This window comes from Mastomys coucha, unplaced genomic scaffold, assembly GCF_008632895.1.
Source record: "Mastomys coucha isolate ucsf_1 unplaced genomic scaffold, UCSF_Mcou_1 pScaffold15, whole genome shotgun sequence".
NCBI classification, from domain to species: domain Eukaryota; kingdom Metazoa; phylum Chordata; class Mammalia; order Rodentia; family Muridae; genus Mastomys; species Mastomys coucha.
In genome coordinates, this window is record NW_022196897.1 from 116,948,491 (window position 1) to 116,972,971 (window position 24,481).

General features: G+C 46.5%; 1 pseudogene; it reads right to left on the minus strand.

Annotated features, from left to right (window-relative positions):
- Nucleotides 1-12,127: 12,127 nt before the first annotated feature.
- LOC116091795 lies at nucleotides 12,128-12,918 on the minus strand (annotated as a pseudogene).
- Between the last annotated feature and the right edge of the window lie 11,563 nt (nucleotides 12,919-24,481).

Here is a 24,481-nt window from a genome sequence, read left to right on the forward strand (position 1 = left end):
TCTTTTGGATTGCATATTTATTCGTGAGTTTATGGTTTTGTTTTTAATTTAAGATACATTAGCTGCACAGAGGAGGAACCTAGAAAAGAATGGGAAAGGAGAAGGAATTTGTTTGCGAGGAGGAGGGCTGATGTCTCAGAGAGGAGAAGGATCCACAGGGGAGGACATGTCAGCTTCAACAGAGTCCTATAGCTTAGGGTGTAAGAGGGCTCAATATGGCATCAGTGTCGGGTGCTGGGCTGTAGCTGGCTCTGTCAGAGTTGGAGTGGGGACAGGATTATGGTGGAAAAATTAACCTCCCTGTTTAATACTCTGGCTAAGGCTCCTGGGTGGTCTGTACTGACGTCAGCACAGCCCCCACCCCCTTCCTCTTCGCTGCTTTGAAAAGTCCAGCAACACCATGGCTTCCAGATGTGATTTCCAGATGTGGCCTGGAACATTTCCAGAAGGACCAAGGATATAGAGGCAGCAACAGCTACTAAGCTCCTGGCTTCCCCCCAACTCTTTCTCCAATGGCTGCCCCTCCCTGATTTCTATCATTAGGCCAGTGTATCAGGTACCCACAAGCCCTGGGGGATGGGTAGGTAAATACCAATTCCAAAGAAACGTGAGCTGGACAGACACCTCTTTACTCGTGTTGGAAAGAATTTACTTCTGAGGCAGCATAGAGCTCTCGGATGTTTCTGTTGTGAGCAGTTCCAGCAGCTCTAGGAGGAGGAAGTGAGCTATCTCCTGTGCTGAGGACCTGCCAGGGCTCTGAGCAAGCAGACAGTTGCTGAAAGCCTCCCCTAATGGTAACAGCCTGGGCCCCGGTGTCTAACAGGGATGAAGCATTCATTCAGTGTGAACAAAGGCCACAGGCCACCAAAACCAGGTAGGACTGCTGGGTGGCAGCTCTCTGATGCCTGAGCCAGTGCATCTCAAGGGACCTACCCCTCATTTTTCTAGTGCTCTTGTGAAAATGTAGACACAGACTGGGTACATCTGGGATGGGGCCTTGGATTCTGCATTTTTTAAAAAAAAATGTTTTTTTTAATTACATTAAAAAGCTGTGTGTGTGCATGACTCACGTAAGTGCATGCTACAGTGAATGTGTGAAGGGCAGAGGACAATTTGTGTGAGCTGGTTCTCTCCTTCCCACCATGTTTGGGTTTGAAGACAGCTGGAGAGGGATGGCGTGTGGATGCCCTGGGTTTGATCTGCAACACGTGCAGGTGCACACACTCACACACACAGACAATCAAGGAAATAAAAATGGCTATTAGTTGTTCCTGGGAAAGATTAAAACAGAAAGCAGCCAGACAGTATGTAAATGAACAGGTGTGGCTGTGTTCCAAAGGTTAAAGAAAAAAAAATTAAACAAAATAGGCAGTGAGCTGGGTTTTATTGTAGTTTGTTGGCCCTTGGCCTTGAATGAACACTACAGACATCCAATCATCTTCTGAAGTCATGAGTAAAAACATATTATTTGAGTAAAAATGTTAGAGGCAAACTGTGAGTGTGTGGATGCTTGGGAGAATGGTGTGCCAGTCAGAGTCCTAGCAGGAAAACCAAAGCCATTAAACAGAGACAGTTAAACGCATGGAGTCGGCCATAGGGGTGATGAAGAGCCTGGGGCCATAGGGGTGATGAAGAGCCTGGAAGTTAGTCAGGGCCGTGGAGGAAGTTAGCAATGGCATAGAAGGTGTCACTGATCCTTTGAAGTGGTGAAGGGCCAAGGAAACTACTAGAAGCAGGGACCATCTAGCTACTGGGTGCCTGTAGCCCATGCTGTCTCTCTCCTTTGCCCTTCCCTCTGTCACTCACTGCTCACCAAGATGTGATCTGGTATGAGCATGGGACAGCCAGCCCCTGCTGTATAGCCTGAGCAGGGAAAGACAAGCAGGCTTAAGCTCAGCTGAAGGGACATCATCTGGAGAAAGGTCTGGAAGGTTAGGCCATAGACTGGGATAAAGAGGGAGGGTGGTATTCTGGGTGCAGGCTTAAGGTACCTGAGAGGTATAGAGCATAGGGAAGACATTCCCTTAAGCCAGATGCGATATAGCAGATTTTGGCAAATATGTGTCACATAGTCTTGTTTTGTCTAAAAATAAAATGTAAAAGCCATTCTTAGCTCCCAAATGACACAAAAACCAAGCTACAGGCAGCCATGGCTGATCTGTGAGCTCTAGTCTATCAAGCTGATTTTGAATGACTTATTTATTTGAGACAGAGTCTCACTGTGTTGCCCAGACTGGTCTTGAACTACTGAGGTAATTCCCCTGCCTCAGCTTCCCGCATATCTGGGACTACAGTTGGATACCACTCTGTCTCAGTGTTTTGGGTGGTGCTAGGGATCACACCCAGTGCTTTGCACAGGCCAGGCAAGCACTCTGCCACGAAACCCTACTCCAGATCTGCATTAGGACTGGAGTGGACAGGAGCCTGAGGGAGGAGACACGAAGGCCAAAACGGAGGCTGCTGATCCTCCTGGAGAGTAAGGGATAAGTCAGAGATGTGAATGGGCAGGACAAAGATAACCATCACTCTGTCAGACATGGCACTATGGTAGGTATAGAGGGATTTCCGGACAGACACATTAAATAATTACCCAGTTAACTTGGACTTCCCAAGCAGTCCCTTGCTTCAGGAAACCAAAGGGACGTCCTGCCATTCCTGGTGACATCTTCATTACAACCTTCCTTCCTCACCCCACCTCTGACCTTTGTTCAGACAGAACGGGTGGAAGAGCAGGTCTCCACACTTTCAGGAAGTGAAGAGTCAGGTTGCCAGGCTGCCAGTGACTCACTTTCTGCTCATTCTAGAATTCAGGGACCTCTTACCTCTTGTCCTCATTTTCAATCCTTGGCTACTGTTCTGGGACCACAGGGGAAGCCCTGCCAGCACCCTCCCATGCTTTCTTATGGGATTTGGGTCCAGAGTAGAAATGAGAGACAGGTAAGGCTCTCTCACCTAGCCCTGGGCTCTGGCGTCTGCTACTAGCCCTTGCAGCATCCTGATCCCAGGCTGCTTGTGTCTGACAGGGCTGTGGAGTATCTTTATGGTCCGATAGAAGCAGACACATGGGGCTCTAAGTGCTAGATTGGTAAGATGAGGAAGACGGAGCCCATACAGGGTGCCTTGCCAAGAGGGCTCCTATTGTGGATGACTTGAAACTGGAGTTTCATGCAGCTGGGGTTCACTGAAGTTATGTAGCACCCAAAAGCTTTTATGGAATCCCTTCTAGATCTTTCTCATAAGCATGTGACACAGGAACAAACTGAGAAAGCAAAATTGACCTTAGTCACGTGGGGGTGGATTTGTGACAGATGGAGAGCTGAAACTTGGAGTCTGTGGGTCTCTGGTCCCCCATTATGTTTTAGGCTGCTGCCATGAGATTTCTGGAATCTGCTCTTGCTGTCTCCTCAGGCTCCTGCTGCACTACTAACCACCATTCACCGCAGTTTCTCAGAGGCCAACAGGCAGCTTAGGAGGGGAAGGAAGCAGTGCAAGGCCAACTGGTCCTGTCAGACCCAGGCAGAGGGTAAACAGGAGCCCAAGTAGAGCTGGGATCTCAGAGGCAGCCAACTGGTGAAGCAAGTAATTGTAGGAGGATGTGTTTGGCCGAAGCAGAGCAGAGGGAAGTAGAACAGAGGAAGCATGGTGGACACACAGGGCTATGCAGGGCTGAGTGGTGTGGTACCCCTTGTCTTGCTTATTTGGGACCAGAACCAAACTGTACAGGTGGATGCAGGCGTTGCAGGTCTCAGCATCGAAGATTCTGTGTGTTCTAAATCAGGCATGAGCCATTCCACTGTTTGTCCATTCAGAACTCACTTCTGGAAGGCTCAACATGTCCCAACCAATTTTCCAACTATTTTGGGGATTCGTGGGGGATCAAACTAAAGCTCTTTCAGAATGTGTAATATTTTTTAGGCGGATTAGTGTGCAGCTTTTAAAATTCTCCAGGGGGTTTTGAGATGAATGGTGGAAGATGCTGGAGGTCTCAGGAATCTAAAGAGGTTGGGAGTAGGTGTATAGGAAAGACCCATAGTCCCAAATCCAGGAGTAGAGTCCTTTCCTTTTCATAGAAGCTTAGGAACATAGTAGAGAACAGGGATTGTTAAAAGTTCCCTTGATTGGACAGTGAAGTGTCAGTGCTCAAAGTCAGATACCAAAGGTTGCAAGTTCCAAACTCTGCTCACACCCAACCCATTCTCTAGCTTGAGTCGGCTCACTCAATAGCAAAGGTACTTGGACGAGGCCTCTCCCGTGTCCCTGCCTTTTGCCATGTGATTTAGCCATCCAACTCATCCAGGCTATAGAATCTATTTCCACCCCTTGAATCTGGGCTAGGGCATTAGTCAAGGTTCTCTGGAGGAAACAGAATCAATAGGATATTCAGGTGAATGAGAGAACTATTTTAAGTAACCCACTCACGAAATCACAAAAATTTGCAAAATAAGCTGGCAGGTTGGAGACTAAGAAAGAGCCTCAAGTTCAGTCTGAAGGCCTTCATTGTTCTGGAGAATTCCCTGTTGCTGGGGGAGAGGTGAGTCTTTGTTCTGTTTAGACTGCCAACTGATTAGACAAGACTCAAGTACATCATGGAAGCTAATCCTTATGCTTTAGTTGAAATCTTCTAATTTAAATGCTAAGTCCTCGTTAAGACAAAGCTATCATGGAAGTGTCCAAAGTAATGTTTGACCAATGCCTGTATACTGTACCCAGCCCCAGCGCCATATAATTAATCATCATATTTGGGCGATCATTTGTTTTTGTGCTGTTGAATGTGGTAAAAAGCAATGCTGTATAAGTGCTGAGATCCTTAGAGACTGTGGCCAGTTCTACTTGCTGTCATGGAATTCTCCCAGTCATTGTATATACAGTCAGGCTTCATTGGAGGATGAATGCCTGCATGGGACAGAGATAAGATAAGCCAGTTGGCTGCAGGTCCCAGCCACCCTGGCATCTGATTGCATATGTATGAGAAGATCCAACTGAGACAAACTGCCCAGCCCTGACTGCTGGCCTGCATAACCGGGGCACTAAATAGGCTTCTGCTAACTGATACAAGTTCAATTTCCAAGGTGCCCTATGATGCCCATGGTGCCCTGCCATGTTAGCTGCTTAAGAGGACACAGGAAGCCAGGCTGTGGTGCTGCATGCCTTTAATCCCAGCACTTGGGAGGCAGAGGCAGGTAGATCTCTGAGTTTGAGGCCAGCCTGGTCTATAGAGCAAGTTTCAAGACAGACAGAACTGCACAGAGAAACCCTGTATGGAAAAACAAAACAACAAAGCAGATACAGGCAAATGGGTCCTAGTAAGACTCTGTATATATATCCATTGATGACACATATGTAGCTACCTCTGAGATTTAAATATAGCTCTGTCCAAGCACATTCTGACCTGGCAAGATCCAACAATCATGTGCCAGAGCAAAGGGAGGAGCTGATGGCTAGCAGCCAGGAAAGTTGCATGCTGCAGGTTTGAGGACAAAAGGGCTGGGTCCTGGAGCCTACCTCTGTAGGCCTAGGAGAGTTTCGGGGAGAGTCATAGGATGTAGACTTGGCAAAGAACTTGGGAAATAGCAAATGCAGGCAACATCCTGCCTCTGTTGCCACCAGACTTGTGTCCTGGGAAAACTGTCTTCCCATACAGAGCCACAGGTTTTCCAAGGGCAGAGTTAGGTTCCGTGAGGCCTGAAGTTGATGTGGATTGGGAACTCTCTTCAGAATAAAAACCATGGCTAAGGCTGGTGGATGTGGTGCACACCTTAATCCCAGTACCTGGGAGGCAGAGGCAGGTAGAACTCAGTGAGTCTGAGGCCGGCCTGGAAAACCATATAGCGATTTCCAGGTTAGCTAAGGCTACAAAGTTAAGATTCTGTTTGAAACAAACTAACAAACAGAACAAAACAACCTGTGGTTTCAAAATGCAAGGATATGCAAGGGGCCCTGCCGCAGCTTAGGCTTCAGTAGCTTGGGTAGATTGTTTCTGGCTTTCTCACTAGAGCAGGGATACTGATGCCATGGAACAGGAACAAGGATACAGCAGGACAAGAAGCAGTGGGACAGGAACACGGAGACAGTGGGACATGAACACAGATGCAGTGGGACAGGAGCACTGATGCAGTGGGACAGGAATACTGATGCAGCTGGTCAAGGACATCGATATAGTAAGATTGTTTTAAGGGTCAGGTGAATCTACCCTACAGAGTATGGCTTCAGTGGGAAAACAGCTCTGTATGGGGGGGGGGGTGCGACCACTGTGTGTGTGGGTGCTCCTGGGATAGATGAAGTGGGACAAGGAGAGAGTAGAGAAGGGTTAGGAGTGGGTGTCCAGGTACCAACCTGGTCCCTTGGACCTCCCAGAGCCTCAAGCTTGCAGACAGGCCTGTAGGCAGGAGCCAATTTTATGGGGGGTCTTTATGATCTTCTAGGGCTAAGGCAAAGTTGACATAGGGTTTGGGGAGCAGTGTAGGAAGATATGCTTTCTTCCAGAGTAAGGGGCTGTGAGGGGGATTGTGGAGCAAGTGACTTAGCAACATAGTGTTTAGGGGAGCACAGAGCAGGAGAATAGGCCGGGTAGGATCAGGACTCAACAGGGAAGGGATCCCAGATGAGTTCTAACTTCAGCTCAATCTCATGGGAAGCTTTAAAGTGTGAACAGGCCACATTGCTGTCCTCCCTATAACCTTATGTCAACCAGTTGTTAGGGACAAGTCAGGAAGGATAACCTCCCTGGGTCATCTGTCAACCCAGGTAAGTCTCAGGAGAAAGGGAAGGCATTTACAGCAACTTTACAGACTCGATCACAGCCCCAACCCCATATATGGACAATAAATGGATCTGCTGTGGTCTGAGGTTGGCAAGTTCAGGAAGATAAGTTGTTATAAATTGGAGGCTCAGGCCAGACTGCCGGGGGTCCATGGTGTGGTGCTGCCCCTGTGTGCCTTGTAAGACCTTGGTTTTCTAGGAGTGAACCTGTACTGAGCTAAAGTGAGACAACTTGGGGACTTGTGAACATAACTGGGACATATTAAGTGGCACGAGGTCACCGGCAATCTTCAGAGGGAGCAGATGCCTATGAAGTGTGTGTGTGTGTGTGTGTGTGTGTGTGTGTGTATGTGTGTGTATGTGTGTGTTGGCTGGTAATACAAATGTATGAACATGTGTTGACGGTGCCTTGAGGAGTCATAGACAGGCCTAGGAAAAGAAAGAAGTTCATCAGCTCTGGAGTGCAGGATGACTTCCAAGGATAGTTCTGCATGAGATCAGCTGAGAAACAGCTGTGCTGTGGAAGGACTAACAGCGCTATGGTGCATAAAGAAGAGGAAGCCAGCCATTTATACCACATACCTATAATTCAATCCCAGCACTTAGGAGGCTGAGGAAGTTCAAGGCCAGCTTGAGATGTGTAGCCAGACTGTTTCAAAATGAGAGGAGTGGGAATGGAGAGAGAAGTCAGCCAGGGTCCTACATCTCATACCCAATGCCAGATAGTCAGGAAATGTTATTTGTCTTTGGTGAGACTACAGTTAGAAAAACAGCAATTGCATTTACATATGGTAGATAGAAATAGAAAATGGAACAGCAGCTTTGGAAAAGTTTTTGGCAGCTTTATATTGTGTTGAACTTACTAAATTAAGTTAATTTCATGGGTGGGGCGTCTTTATGATCTTCTGGGGGCTAAAGCAAGGTTGACACAGGCTTTGGGAGCAAAGTTGGAAGGTATATCTTCTTCCAGTGAGTGACGAGGCTTCTGGAGCAAGTGACTTACTAAAGGAGTGTGATAGAACGATGAAGAACTAACCTGTCCCCATCTTAGGCTTATAAGCTATCTTATAATAAAGATAAACTACGTTCCTTCATATTTATGATTAAACCTCTGTTTCTCAAGAATTGGGCTATGCCCCACCTGTATGTAACCTTATCTACAAATGGTTTTGTACTGCCTGTTCCAGGAAACAGCAACCATGTCTTTGTTTCAAAAAGCTATTTATAGCTATCTTGCAACCCTACCTTTGTTTCAAAAGGTTACTTGACACCTATGACTACCCCTTGTTTTGACTACCTTGTTATGCCCATCTTGCTACTATGTCTTTGTTTTAGGAGGTCATTAGAAATAACTGTAGTGTTTGTGTTCTGCTCCTGTAACCATACCCATTTTGCCCCTTAAATCCCCAATTGGAACCCCCTACCCCTGAGATATAAAAACCTGTCTTCTTCACATTCAATGCTGACTCAAACCCCACGTCATGGAGAGGCAACCCATGTATGTGAATAAAAAAGCTTGTTTCAATTCGGTGTTTGCTTTAAAAATTAATTAATTTAGTTTGCCGTGATGACATGGGTCTTTCTCTTCCCACCTTTGGTATTAACATTTACCTTCTTAGGGTTTCCCTACCACATCAACCTCTTTCTAGTCTGGGAGTTTGATGGGATGGGAGTGTTGTGTCCCTCCCTCCCCACAGAGCAGGGAAGCAAGGCACATCCTTCAGCCCCCGAAAGGAGCCTGTGATTCAGGAAAAGGAGTTTGGGTCCCTCAGTAAATGGGTTCTAAATGAATGTTAAAACTTTGCCCTTCTCCTCGCCACCAAAGCCCATAGTTCCTAGGGCCATGAAGGAAGGAAGAACTTTAAAAGGGAATCCAGGGCTTGCTGAGTGATGCAAATGAATCTATAAAAGTGAACTTGGGACTCAGGGCCAGTGGATTTGGACAAACCAACGTGTTTTTGTGCCAGTTTGCCCAGCCCTGGATCACGGCTCCCTGTGGGAAGTAAGGAGAGGTGCTCTGGAATTTCTATGAAGGAGGAGCAGGAAGGCATGGAGCTGTGGAACACCTCTAAGCTGAACCTGGCAGCTGCTCACTGTGTGGACATTGAAAGATGGCCTCAACAGTTTTCTAATTAATTATCAGTGTGACTGCAGGAACTGTCACTTTAGCCCCTGCTGCCCAGTTATTTGACTGTGTCTTCTGACTGCCATCTTTAAGGAGGCCCAGCTGTTCTTTTGGTGCCTGGGGAAATCTTAATTCTTTCTCATGGACCTGCCTGGCCTAAAGGTTATTTCAAAGCCTAATACAGACCTCATTATGGAAAGTTCCAGATCTACGTAGTGCAGATTCTGCAAAACAAGACCCCTGCTTTTCAGGGCTGGGTGGATCTGACACAGAACACATAGTCCTCCTGTCTTAGGGTTTCTATTGCTGTGGTAAAAACACCATGACCAAAAGGCAAGCTGGGGAGGAAAGGGTTGATTTAGCTTACACTTCATTGCTGTTCATCATCAAAGGAAGTCAGGACAGGAACTCAAGCAGACAAGAACCTGGAGGCAGGAGCTGATGGAGAGGCCATGGAGGGGTAAGTGCTTACTGGCTTGCTTCCCATGCTTGCTCAATGTCTTTGTTAGGGTTTTACTGCTGTGAACAGACACCATGACCAAGGCAACTCTTATAAAAGACAACGTTTGGGGCTTGCCTACAGGTTCAGAGATTCAGTCCATTATCATCAAGGTGGGAGCATGGCGGTGTCCAGGAAGGCATGGTTCAGGAGGAGCTGAGAGGTCTACCTCTTTATCTGAAGGCTGCTAGAAGACTGCCTTCAGGCAGCTAGGTTGAGGATCTTAAAGCCCATGCCCACAGTGACGCACCCATTCTAACAAAGTCATACCTCCCAATAGTGCCAATCACTGGACACTATTGACTGGGCCATCAATCACTAACTAAGAAAATGCCTTACAGCTGGATCTTAAGGACACATTTTTTTATTTTTTTATTTTTCTATTTTTTTTTTTCGAGACAGGGTTTCTCTGGCTGCCCTGGCTGTCCTGGAACTCACTCTGTAGACCAGGCTGGCCTTGAACTCAGAAATCTTCCTGCCTCTGCCTCCCAAGTGCTGGGATTAAAGGCGTGTACCATCACTACCTAGCATATGGATGCATCTTCTAAATTAAGGCTTCCTCTTTTCAGATAGCTCTAGTTTGTGTGTCAAGATTAGCCAGCACACCTCCAAACCCAGTGCTTGCCACTATCCCCATCAGAGTAAACAGATGGCCCCATCCAGCTAGAAGAAATCAGAAGGCTGAGGTCCTCTTGGATAACATGCTCTTGTTTAATATTTTGTCTATTTCAGTAACCCAGGGTGCTCCCCCACACCCTTCATGCTCCAGGATGCTCTCTCATACCCAGCATGCTCCAGGATGTTCTCTCATACCCAGCATGCTCCAGGATGCTCTCTCACACCCTGGATGTTCCAGGGTGCTCTCCCACACAATGCTTGCTCCAGGATGGTCTCCTATACCCTGAATACTCCATCTTCCAGCTCTTACTCAGAAGCCAGGGCTATTCATGTCCCTACTTTAATGTAGTAACATAGCTGTGTGGCACTTCGGACATTGTTGCCTCTAAGTCTTAGGGTCAACAGAGTAGTTTGTTGAGAGACTTGTCAAGGCCTGACATAGACTGGCTTCTTGAGTCTCTAGAAGGAATAACCATAGTGTGGTAGAGAACTGGCCCTGGATCCAGGAGCTTCAGGGTAAGCTTCTCCCCCAGGCTCTGTAGCTTACATGCCACTTCCTGCTGACTCTAAAGCTTGTGCTATGGTGCTGGTCCCTCTTTGCCTCAAACCAAAGCAAATGCTCATTCTGTTTCCCTTCCAGAGTTGCAAATCAACTAAGTCCTCTCACGCTCACCAGCAGAGATTACATATAATAGCTATTTTGTTTTAGTCTTCTTGTTTGTTTGTTTGATTAGTTTGTTTTGAAGATGGAGTTTCCCTGTGTAGCTTCAGTTGTTCTAGAATTTACTCTGTAGACCAGGCTGGCCTTGAACAGAGATCCACCTGCCTCTGCCTCCCCAGTGCTGGGACTAAAGGTATGTGCTACCATTGCCGGACTTGTTTTATTCTTTTTAAAGGCAGAGTTTTATTATGTAGCCAAGATGGGCCTTGAGCTTGTTATGTAGGCCAGTCTGGCCTTAAGATTGTGGTCTTCCTTTGGGGCTGGAGCTATAGCTCCAGTGGTTAAGAGCACTTGTTCTTCCAGAGGACTCAGCTTGGATTCTCAACAGGGCAGCTAACAACTGTCTGTAACTCCAGTTACAGTGGACCTGACACCCTATTCTGGCCTCTGTAGGTGCTGCTTGCATGTGGTATATAGAGATACATGCAGTTAAAACACGCTTATATACATAAAATAAAAATGTCAAATTATGGGGTCAGGTGTTGTCAAGGCAGGGTTTCTCTGTGTAGCCTTAGATGTCCTGGAAGTTGCTCTGTAGTCCAGGCTGGCCCTGAACTCAGATATCTGCCTGTCTCTGCCTCCAGGGTGCTAAGATTAAAGGCAAGGGATACCACTGCCTATCTAAGCTAAATCAAAATTTAAAAATGGTGACCTTCCTTTTCATCTCCTCATAGTCTTGGGATTATAGGTGTGTATTGCTGTGCCTGACTTTTTTGGTGTTGTTTTCTTAAAATAAGAAAGTTAGGAGTATTCAGAAGAGTATTCTGAACTGGGTTCTGAGGCCTTCCAGGTGCCTCACCTCAGCCATTGAACTTGCTGGTAGCAATGAGTCAGCTCGGATTCCTTGTGCCCATGGCCCCTCCCACCCAGTCTGCCCACCCTCTCTTGAAGCCTAGCTCTCTGGAAGCTTAGGTCCCTACTCTAGAAGTGCCCCTAGTAGGCCCATTCAAGGGCCCTGTCTCAGACCTTCCCAGGAGCTGGGAGCCATAAGCATTCTGCAGGGCCTGCTAATGAGCTTCTCCCCCACCCCCATATGGATTGAAGAGCTGTTCATTTTTAAATGATTATAGGTTTACAGAGAATTGCAAGGATGGTAAGAAGTGGTCCTACAAAACCTTGCCAGTGTCTTTCAATGGTGACATCTCAGGTAATTATTTAGTAGTCTCAAAACCAGGAAGTGGATATTGATACAGTGTGTGCATCCTATCACTAGTACACATTTGTGTAGTCACTACACCTGTTAAGACACTCCCAGCCCACCCATCTTACTCTACCACCCCTAAACCCTGGCAACCACTAATGCATTGTATTCTCTAGCTCTGTGTCGGTCATTTTCATCATGGATATGCCTAGATATCTGACAAAAATCAATGTAAGGCAGGAAGGCTACATTTTGGGTTTTATTTCAGAGGGATGCGGTCTGCAACGGTGGGGAAGCCATGATGGAGGGAATTTGAGGTGTGTGCTCACACTGTAATCTCAGCCAGGGAGCAGAGGAGAGATGAATGTTGGTGCTCAGCTCCTGTTGTCTGTCTGGAACCCCAGCCCATGGGATGATGCCACTCACATTTAGGGTGGGTCTTACTCTCTGCTGATCCTGCTACCCAAGCAAGATCTTAGCTGGAGATTGACCACACCTTCAGCTAGTGCCAGGATCACTGGTTCCTCTAGGAGGTCGGGCACATCATGATGGTGCCAAGCACATCAGGGGAGCACAAAGGCCATGTGCTTGGTAGTGATCGATGAGCTCATCTTGAGCCAGGCGTAGGTGCCATTCTACCTATCCAGGTACACCGAGACCACTCAGAGTATATCCGTGGTTCACCAGCTTCTGAAGGTGGGCCAGCCTAGTGCTGATGCCAGCCCCTTTGCTACTAGTGCCTCTAGAGCTTTTTCAGTCTTATAGCGGGTACGACCATTTCAGATGGTTCTATCGCCGTTCTTGGGGGAAAGAATTGTCTTCCTCCTTGAAGATACAAGCAACGGATCCAGATACTCTAGCTGGAGATCACTCAGGGTCCTCTGGAGGGCAGTCTCCACATCTTCCACATCTTCAGCGTGGTGCTTGGTGTTCCACAGCTTGCGTGTTATAGACACCTCTTCATGGGGCACCTCCCTTCCTGCCCCCATGTTCTCCTTCAGGGCCTCAGTAGGTAACAGCTCACTCAGTGTGGTGGTGACTGACACTAAGGGCATATTTAGTGGCTACGTTTGCATGGCCAGGCTCTTCAAGGTTCCCAGACTAACTGGGGGCGCCATTGTCCCAGTGTGCAGGACACAAGTGAGTACATGTGTGTGGAGGCTAGGGGGCCTTCCCCAGTCACTTTCTACTTTCCACGCAGAGGTAGGTCTTCGCTTAAATCTAAACTCACTGATTTGGCTTGGCTGGCTGACCAGCTTGCTCCAGGGATCAGAATTCTATCTCCCTTCCCCCCAACTTGTGGGATGTTGTAGGCTATTACTCTGCCTAACATTTACATGGGTGCTGGGGATTTGAACTCTGGCCCTTATGCTTCTGCATCAAATGCTTTACCCACTAAGCCTCTTCCCTAGGCCCTTCTTGTTAGCTTTCTGTCTAGTCTGTTACTGAGAGAGAACTTAAAGTCTTCAACTACAATGGTGTTTGTTTCTTCTTCCTATGTGATCAATTGTTTTTCCATATATTCTGTATCTCTGTTTGCACATGTTTAGCACTTCTATGTCTTCTTGGATTGACCATGTTATTGTTATATACTGTTCTTGGACACTCGTCTTACTCTGGCATCCTCCGACGTCTCTTTCTCTATGAGCACACCATTCCTGTTCCCTTTTAGGCTTGTGGTGTGTGACATATCCACCCTTTCTCTTACTGTTCACCTGTACTATATTTGAAATGGGTTTGTGTAGACAACATTTAGTTAGGTGATATGTGTTTTTTTGTGCACATGTATATTTTATTCATGTTTTGGTTATTTGTTTGTTTTTATTTTTTTTGAGGCAGAATCTTTTCTTATAGCCTATCTGGCCCCGGAGTTCATTATATAGTCCAGACTGGATTCAAATTCAATATCTTTTTATTCTCTCTCCTGAATGCTATGGATTATGGCAGGAGGGTGTTTGTTTGTTTGTTTTTAGACAAACAAACTGCTGGATAGCCTAGGATGGTTTCCAAGTCACAATCACCTGCCTTCCTCCCTCAGCCTCCTGATAACCAGGATTATAGACATGAACCACCACACCTGGCTTGAAGGGATGGAGCTGTTCTAATTTGCTTTTTAAATGGTCCCTTTATCTAGTAAAAGGTGTGGTATGTGGCAGGTGCTCTGTAAGCACTGCATGAGTCATAGCTAGGGTGGGCTGAGTTGGGCAGTCTGAGGCCATGGTTAGGGGAACATGAAGGTCAGGTTATTAGAGCACACGTTACCAGTTTTGGCACTTAAACTTGGTTGACTTACAGCTCTTGGTTGGGATTCCGAAGAGTAAAATCTCAGTTAGAACCAAGCTTGTTTTCTTTGAAGGGGAAGAGCGTGCAGGTGCCTGGTCCTAGGCTCAGAGATGCCTCCTGGTGGCAACTGCAGCCTCCTGCAGGTCACTGTTGAGCCGATGTAGACTCACTAGGTGGTGAGGGGAACAGATTTGCCCAGCCTTGTCCTCTTTTTAGCCATGTCTTCACCAAGGAAGACCTTTGGGGAGGAGGAGATGAGCTGTGTGTCTCTCCACCTTCCATGAAGATTTGCCAGGTCCCAATCTCTGGTCTCCAGGGCAACTTCCTCCATACAGGGCAGATTCTGAAACCATCAGCCATGGGATAATCTCCCTTGGACTGCCTTGGTTATATTCCACTCTCTTGCTTCCTCTATCCTGGATGGTCTTTACCAGACTCTGGATCCTTTCATAGGGATTATCTGCCTGATAGGTTCAGTTGACTCTCATCTGACTCTCACGGGCTCCATACCTGCAATTCTGCACTTTCAGGCAGGCCCTTGAAGAGGAAGAGATCTCTACCACTCCACCACCACCGCTTCCATCCTTCCCCAACGCCCCAGGGTCCTCAGCTAGGTTTCCGCAGGACATCTCTTTAAACAATATCTCTCAGGGGGAGTTTTAGGTGGCTCATGATACCTCCTGGGGTAGATGTCATGAATAGAGAGGGCGCAAGCTTTGGATCCAGGCAGTAGGTCAAGATTGATAGAGGCCACTTGGAAATGGAAGAAAGGAGATGGGCCTCTCTACATAAAGAATTCTTCTCTACTCAGGACGGAAGAGCTGCAGTGTCTCTGCGGAAGTGGAGGCTGAGTCCCTACAGTGTGAGGGTGTTGTGGTTTTGTAGGCTGGAAGAGGGGAACTTTGGGGCTGGAAGATTCCATCTGCAGATCAGCTCCCCTGGAAGTGGTAGGTTGCGTCAGGTTTGGGATGTCCATTTCCTGATGGGAAGGTCAGCTGTCATCAGTCAGGTCATTTTCTGTCCAGAGTTTCTCAGTTTACCTGAGGCTTTCAGGTCACTGACACAGGTGCTCCAGATTGTAGGTCACTGAGGAGGATTTACTTCTTGCCAACCTGATCTGGTGGCAATGACAAAAAAAAGTTCACGTCATTGCCATTTCCTTCCTCTTGTGCCCATGTGGCCCATGTGCACATCTTGTACTGGTTTGACTCTGAGAGAGGTTCTTCCCCCCCCCCCCAACATAATGTTTTTATTAATTATTTGAGAATTTTGTACCCTGCACTCCACCTGCAATTACACTAACTTCCTATTCCTCCAGGTCCACCTTCCCACCCTCAAAAAACAAAACAAAGCAAAGCAACTCACCAAATCCAATTTGTGCTGTCCATGTAGGCATTGGAGCATAGCCAAACTCCCAGTGGCCAGCCCCTTAAAAAACTGTGACCCCCCTGGAAGCCATCAGCTGTGGCGAGTTACACTTCAGCATCTTTATCACATCTTTATTACAATTTGTAAGGACTCTCTTCAATGGAGTCCTGTCTAGACTGTTTCTTTTTGAGTGAGGCTAGGAGAGGTTGTCAGAGAAGCCTTTAATGTCTCTTATTCTCAGTTGAGTCTGCAGTCATAGATACCCCTGCAAAAAGAAGCAAGCTTGCCCAGAGCAGCAGTAGCCTTGCAGGTCATGGACATCGACATGGCCTCTGGTGGCAGCAGACCATAGACATCAACATGGCCTGTTGCGGCAGCTTGCGTCACTAACCTCAACATGACTCTGTGGGTACCACGGGCCACAGATATCAACACGGTCTCCTGCAGCAACACTGACCACGGGCATCAACACAGACCGAGGCAGCAGCTCAGATTGCAGACATCAGCATGGTCCCCAGTGGCATCATGGATCACAGAAGTCTTGGGAGGAGACTTGATCCAGAAAATGAACAGTGTTTCATCTCGGTTACCTTTTTGTTGCTCAGAGTCTGGGTGACTGTGCAGTTGGGCAGCATGTCTGGGAGCAGGAGGTCCAGACATCTCTCCATCACCCTGCCTCAGTACTGGCCACCCTGACTACACCTTGGACATAAGCGCACTCTAGACCAGGCTGGCCTCAGACTTACAGGAATCTGCCTAACTCTGACTCCTGAGGGCTGGGATTAAAGGTGTGCACCATCACCACTCTTTGAAAGGAGGTTCTTAACAGAAAGAGGAAATGGTATCCTTACCTTATCTCTTGCCTGCCAAGGAGAGATATACAGCTAAGTTGTGAGAGTTGTCTGTCAACTCTGAGGATGGCATTTCATTGTGTCCAGAACTAACTTTACTTATAGTTGGAAAAACAGAGATCCTTGGTCAGTCCTTCACCTGGTGTCTTTGGCATTCATTGCCTGGGAGTCTTCAGCTTGGTGGGAAGAGATGATTTCTGCTTTGGGACTCATATGAGCTGAACCTGACTATAGAGGCTGGCACTCCACAAGGTCCAGCATTGGGTACGGATTGATGCGCTATTTATTTTTACACAGCTGTGACCAAAATGCCTGAGAGAAGGACTTAAGGGAGGAAGGATAACCTTGACTCACTGTTTCAGGGGGTCTTGGGCAGACCATTATGGCAGTGGGGTTCTTCAGCTCTCAATGTTCAGGAAACAGAGAGAGAAGATAGAACCAGAGCAAGATGCAGCCATGCCCCCCCACCCCACCCCCCGCCCCATTAGGGCTGACCTACTAAAGCTTCCAGAAACTATCAAATGGCGCCACCAGCTGGGGACCAAGTGTTCCAACACACGAGTTAGGGGTGGGGCGGGGCATCCCACGTTCAAACCAGAGGAGAGAGGAGACTGAGGACCTGTGAGTCACAGAGGCTAGAGGAATAGTGGTAAGGCCATGAGCGTGGGAACAAAGGAGTATGGGACCTCTCAGATGCTCTGTGCTGCGATCTGGTCTCTTCCTGAGTGCCCAGGTACTGTGAGGCAAACAGAGCAAATTTCAAAGACCAAGAATAGGGGCTGATGCTGAGCGTAGGACTCAAATAAAAGCGGGTTTCTAAGGCATAAGGTCAGAAGAAGCTAGCTTCAGGGACAGCTGGAATGCCCAAGAGAAGGCATTGAGCAGACAGAAGAAGGGAACTGCAGCCAGCCTTGCAGAGAATGACTATCCTCTTGTCAGACAATAGCGGGTTATCTTCAAAAGTAGCTAGGGTGATCATGTTGCTGGACTGTGTGGATCCACTGCCTGCCACTCTACCAAGGCCAAAGCCCAGGAGGCAGAAGGAAACTGGCTAGCTCTAGAAGAGTCCTCAGGAAAAGAGGAGGCTTTCTCTCTCAAACCTCCATCTTCAAACAGCTGGAGAAGGTAGAGAACTTTTTCTGGGGCACAAGGGGTTACAGCAAGACAAATGGAGGAAAACCCTTAGGCTGGCCATCTCCTCTGCTCTTCTTGGACCTTGGTCTGGGTGAAAGAGCTCCTGGAGAAAGAAATCCGCATTTATAATAAATAAATAAATAAATAAATAAATAAATTTTTAATTAATTAATTAATTAATTAATTATATCCCAAATGCTGCCCTCTTTTTGGTCCTCCCTCAAAAAGTTCCTCCCCGCTCCCCTTCACCTCTAAGAGGGCAGTCCACCCCAAACCCTCCCACCCCCACCCCCTGACCCTGGTGTAGCAAGTCTCTGCAGGATTAGGTGCATCCTCTCTCACTGAGGCTAGACATGGCAGCTCTCTGCTCCATATGTGCCAGGGGCCTCAGAGCAGCCAGTGTATGCTCTTTGGCTGGTGGCTCAGTCTCTGGGAGCTCCTAGGGGTCCAGGTTAGTTGACTCTGCTAGTCTTCCTGTGGGGTTGTTATCTCCTTAAGGGCCTTTGGTCCTTCCCCTGTTGGGGTTCAGGAATTGACACTCAAACCAAACACTCAGTTAAGAAGAATAGTTTATTGAACACACACCATAATAGTGGATGTCCAAGACATCAAAAAGGACTGTGGTCCTAGTCTGCTCTCAGGGTAGACTTTTTATAGGAAAAACCAGGTTCAAGAGTTTAAAGGGCAAGGAGGGCAGTAGTTGGCTTACTAGGCAAAGTGTTATCAGCTAACCTTTAAGCTGATTGGTCCTGAGAAAGGTAGTGGGGTATGGATGGGTGGTGATCAGGGGCATTTCAGAACACTGAGATAATAGAGCATGAGTATTATAATCATAACTTTTTGGCTTATTAGTAACATTCTTCAGTGTCAGCCACAAAAATCACAGTGAATTCATATGTAGGTACAGGAAGGGCTGCCCGGTGGTCAGTTCTGACTTAAGATATTTTAGACATAACAGCTCATATTGATGGTTGATTTGTTGGGTCCTACGTTATCTAAAACACACACACACACACACACACACACACACACTCCAATATCTCCTCTATCACCAAGTCAATTTGATTTCACCTGAAAAATACTCTCCACACTGTTAGCACTTTGTCCCACGTGCTCCATCGGGTCTGTCAACAACAAAGCCTGGATGGTGGAGATTTAGCTGGAAGGACATTCCTGTTGTAATAATGTTCTTTAAGTTAATGCAAATCAAAGCCAATGAGATTTCATCTCACCTCAGAACGGCTATTACCAAGAAAACAAAGGACAGTGAAAGTTGGGAATAATGGGAGTTGAGGAAGTGATTCTTGTATACAGTTAGTGGGGCTGCAGATTAGACCCCATATATAGACATTAGAAGCTCCTCAAAACAAAACAGACCAGACTATTATATGATCCAGTTCTACCATTTCTGGCTATTTACCCAAAAGAATCAAACTCAATTTGCCATATAGACACCCATACACTACTGCTTGTGACAATACAAGGTTATGGCATTCACCTGGGAAATGTGCTGTGTATACCCTGTGAGTTCTACTCAGCCATAAAGAAGAACAAGACAGCACCAGTGAAGTGGCTCAGCAGGTAAGAGCCCTTGTCAGGGAAGCTTAACACATGGTGGAAGGCCAGAAGACATCAAAGTTATCTTCTGACTTCCTCATCACAGCTTGCTCGTGTTCTCTCTCTCTCTCTCTCTCTCTCTCTCTCTCTCTCTCTCTCTCACACACACACACACACACACACACACACAGAGTAATAATAATACATAAAAGGACAAAAAATAATGCCCTTTTCAAGAAAACGAATGGAACTGGTTCTTCATATTGTGTGAAAGCCAGACTCAGAAAGATACATTGCATGCTTGGTCTCAAGCAGGAGACTTAGCGGGGGAAGGAAGAAAGAAAGAGAGGTGGGACCATCAAGGACGTGAGTGAGGAGAGGGGGAAGCAGTAAGAAAGGGTAACAAGAGCCTATGTTCAAAGTGGCTTATGTGTGTGTGTGTAAAAAAAGTCACATAAAGTCTACTGCTTTGTATAATTAATTTCCATTAATTAAAAAAAGGAGAAATCACAATCCCTTTTTGGTGGAAGGGATAAGTTGGTGAGAATGTGTCCTTTGGTTTTTTGCAAAGCCATAAAAAGAAAGTCTAGGTCTCTGGGGGAAAAGAAATCAGTCAATAACCAAAGCATGGCACTGTCAAAACACTGGTTATGTCAGCGTCTAGGAAGCTGAAGCAAGAGGACTGTGGGTTCTGGGCTACATAGCAAACCTAGGCTATTGGGACACGGTGTTGGGATACCTTTGTGTGTCTCTGTATTCTATTAATTCTGTGGGGGCAGAGAGCTAAACACTAGCTGCATCTTGGTGTTATTTCTATGGCCCATCACCGGTCTCATATTTTATAAATAGTCGTTATTCCTCACTTGCTTAAGGCAATCTAGAATTGTATCTTATTGGCTGTAATAAAGATCTGAAAGCTAATAGCTGGACAGGAAGTGGAAGGTGGGTCTTCTGAGCAGAGAGAGGGATACTGGGAGAAGAAATGAGACTTAGGAGATTCTCCAGTAAACCCAGAGGTGAATGGATGGACCACAGCAGAGCAGTGGCCATGCGGCAGGATACAGTGCCTGGGTTAGTCGGGATAGAAAGTAGTCAGGAGATTGCCCAGCTAAGGCCTAAGCTTTAAATTATTGATAGGCCTCTGTGTCATTATATCGCTGGTGGGCCCGAGGAAGTCCCGCTATCCTAGGCTACACCTCAAAAACTAAACCAAACTAAGCAAAGAGCCACTAACATTGAAGACCCCCCTGGGCCTGCATAGGAGTGGGTAGGAGAATCGCTGTTGCAGGAGTTTCCTTGACTTCCAGCTACAGGGACAATCCTCTCCAGGGTCTGGGTTCCTGAGTGTGAGCACGCACCCAGGGAAGAGCAGGAGTGAAGCTGGAGGGGAAACCCTACACACACACCTGAGGACCTGGAACGCCTCTGGTGTCTGGTCCAGGTTCCACCTGCCGCTCAGTCTTCCTTGTTCAGAAAATCACGACTCTCTCGGCGAGAACTTCCTAACCTGACGGGGCTATGCTCGGTGCCGTGGACTGACTGTCAATTAAGCCCGCCAGGTGGATCCAATAGGAGTGGCTGTCCCGGGTGTCTGTGGGATCGGACTGAAACTACATTCTACTGAAGGCACACTTAGCATCAAGGTGCCAGGGCTTTTTGCTCCGTAGAGGTGCAAGGCACCGGAGCAGCTGGCATGCACCGGGCCTCCTTTTCCTTCAGGCCCCATTCACACACGCAAGCCCTGAGTACTGGCTCAGCTCAGGTCAGCTCAGCTCAGCTCTGCCTACATTTATTTAGGAGCCAGAGATCACCACTCTGGTTCTGATGCAGAGAAGCAGCACAGGAGACAGCTCTTCTGCCGAAAAGGTTGAGTCTCCTACAAGACCTTCCCCCAAATAAAGGAACTCGGGAAACGTGGGAGAAAGCATGAGGCTAATAATCCAAAATTAGCAAATTTAAGGTAGTTTTTCTAAGCGAAAGGTTGGTAAGTTGAGTTGAGGAATGTACAGCGGTAGGTTTTGAGGGCCAGGCTGGTAAGCTGGAGCGACAGAGCTGGTTGTTCTGTGGCGCTGGATCAATACCACATCTTTGTCAGGCGAGATTAGCATTCTGAGCAGAACCTATAATCCCAAACGTTCTCAGTAGGTCCACTAGGAGGCAGTAGAGCCTCCTCTCTGGTTACTCTCACTTGGGTTCCCAAATGTGGGCGGGGTTGAAAGACTAAGGTGACCGAGGAGAAAGGGGGTCCTGGAATGTATCAAAGGCTCCTGGTACCCTCATCTTTGCAAGCAAGAATTTGACGGCCCAAGGAACCAAAAAACAAAACAAAACAAACAAAACCAACTTGGAATAGAGCGAGTGAAGGGAGAGGCAACCGGGTGAGGCTGGAGGAGCAGGAAGGCAGCAGACAGTTGAGGGCCGGAGGGGCAGGGCTCGGACCTTAAGTGCAATGCCCACACTCTCAGGGTTTTCAGGGTCACGCCCAAATGCTGCCGGTCAATGACTTCTAATTGCAAAGTGCAACTGGGAAGCAGAAAGTCCACATTTGGGAACCCGAGTGAGTACAACCAGAGAGGAGGCTCTACTGCCTCCTAGTGGACCTACTGAGATCACTTGTGATTTTGCATTTTTTTATTAGATATTTTCTTTATTTACATGTCATATGATTTCTCCTTTCCCAGTTTCCCCTCCAAAAAACAAACAAGCAAACAAGAACAAGAACAAGTGATTTTGCATTTTTTACCTTGCCCTCCGTCCCCATTATTTCACAGCAGAGACTAGCGATGAGCTGTTTTCTTTGTTTATTTTTTTTTTCATTTACCGCAATGTTAAGTTATCTTGTTCATATGTTCCTTCTACATCTCCCTGCAATATGTTCTCTCTTCATATAGTTCTGTCTGTAGTCTTCCAAAAGTTCTTGAGTTAAATGTCTGGATCTAAAAGCACAAAACCTTTGTGAGAAACTGGACCTAGGTGAAGGAAATTAGGTCAACGGGGACATGCCCTCATAGGGGGTTGTTAAGACTCAGGTTTTCTATTTCCTGGATGCCGTTTAATAAGCAGGTCTCCTTTATGACATGCTCCTGCCGTCATACAAGGGACTGACTCATCCACCCCAACAGAGTTAAGCAACCATGAACTGAAATTGCTAAAGTCATGAAACAAACAAATCAAAAAACCGCTTTCTTCCTTTTGAGTGATTTATCCTACGTATTGGTTATTGAAACAGAGAGCTTACTGACAAACTTGCTAAAGGCAATATTCATAGTTGTAAACCCTGACATATAAAGAGTTGTTCTTCTAAATGGTACTTTTCAGTTAGGAGAATGGTTGGCTGCAAGCAACAAAAACATCTAATGTGATGGTACTGAAAAATGTAAGGTTTCTTTTTGCTACCCGAAGAAATCCAGCTGTTAAAAGTCGCCAGCCTGGTGTAGTTTTACAACAGCAGTAGCATCAGCACCCTGATGGTCTCTATTTCTGCTTCATTATCCTGCCGTGTTGATGTTCTCCCCACATGTGTTATCTCATGGCCGTAGCATCGCTAATCCAGATCCAGGCATTACGTCCAAGGGAAAACTGGAGAAATGAAGAAGGGTGGTGTCAATCATGTCTTCTACAGAAGAAAGAAGTGTCTCAGGACATGCTTCTCCTGTGCCTCATACTGAATTGTGTCCATGGCTTTGGCTTCAAAGGAAGTTGGAAAAAAGCCCTTGTTTAATGAAAAGAAAACCATGAGTTGGTTTACTTTTAATTTTATGTGTATGAGTGTGTTGTATTTTGCCAGCATTCAGTAAGCACACTGGATATGTGCCTGATGTCCTTAGAAGCCAGAAGGGGGCACTGGAGTTATGAGCCGCCATGTGGATGCTAAGACCTGAGCCTGGATCTTCTGCAAGAGCAGCCACTGCACTTACCTACTGAACCCCCTCTCCAATACGGGTACACTTATTTCCTTTATCCTAAAGCCTTTCCTTTTGTAAATGAGCTTGTAAGGTAGTTTTATGAAGTGTGCTGTTTAGATATGGGATAAGTAATGAGAAAAGTTAAGGTCACAGCATTCTGGCCCTACATAAGCACTGCCCTTGTTAACTTCATTTTTCCTCATGTCATTGGGTGGCAAGGAGGGAAGCATTAATTATGTAGGCAGTTTTGATTCCATCAGAGGAGCTCAAGTTTGCAGACTCTGTCATCAGGAAAGGTAAACTTGATCCCAAGGTGTAGGTCAGTTTTTTTTTTTCCTTACTGGATCCCCTTCATTTTCTTTCTTTATATTCTGCCTCAGTTCCTCTCTAAGACTTTGATTTCTTAATTATAAGGGCTGGTGAGAGCCAAGGGCTTTCCTTCTATTACTTTTTTGTTGCTAAACAGGGACATTAGGCCTACCCAGAAATCTAGAGTTTTGACATTTGGAGAAGCAAAAAGATTAGAGGCTCATCACTTGGTAGGAATCTGGAAGAGAGGGTGTCTTTATCAGAGATACCAAAGCCACATAGACCACCATACAGAGGGGTGCTAGGGTCCTGTCCCATCATGAGCTTCATGAGAATCCTGTACATCACTGATGCTTAAGGCACTCTGACAGATTTGATTTGAGTCTGTGAATCTTGGGGGACTGCAAATCACCAGGGTTTTTACTTTAGTAATGACACAGGCCTCATAGACTATAGACAAATAGACAATAATGTGCTATTGCCAGAATATCAAGAACCATCCAGTCTTGACTACAGAAGAGAGTATGTCTTCATCATATTAACTTTGAGCTTAGGATTGAGATCCCTTGGGCAAAAAGGAGGACATCAATAGTTAGATACTTAGAATGTAACAAATCACACGCGCTCGCACGCGCGCGCGCGCGCACACACACACACACACACACACACACACACACACACTTAAGAAGGAATTCAGTGGTGGAAAATTAAAAGGAAAATAGAACGATATAATCATTGAGTATATGGTATCTCATCAGTGGAAAAAATTCAGAAACTAAAACTGGAATTTAACTTTCCACCCACAGGTTGGAATGAGTTTACAGGTGGACTTACAAATGGGGCTTGTCTTTGTATTTAAGAGGAAGACATTCTTTTCTGTTTAGTTTATTAAAGACAACATTTACATTAAGTGACTCTCAAATTTAAATGCCCTTGTATCTTAGTTTGAGTCTCAGGTGCTGTAATAAAACACTGACCAAAAGCACCATCGAGGTTGAAGGATTTATTTGGCTCACACATCCTGATGGTAGTCAAAACACTGAGAGAAGTCAGGGCAGGAACTCAACCAGGAGCAGAGGCTGGAACCATAGAGGAACACCACATACTGGCTTGCTCCTCTGGCTTGCTCAGTCTGCCTTCTTGTATCAACCAGGACCCATTGACAGCATCTTTCACATTAATCTTGTTCCTCACGCACCAAGCACTAAATT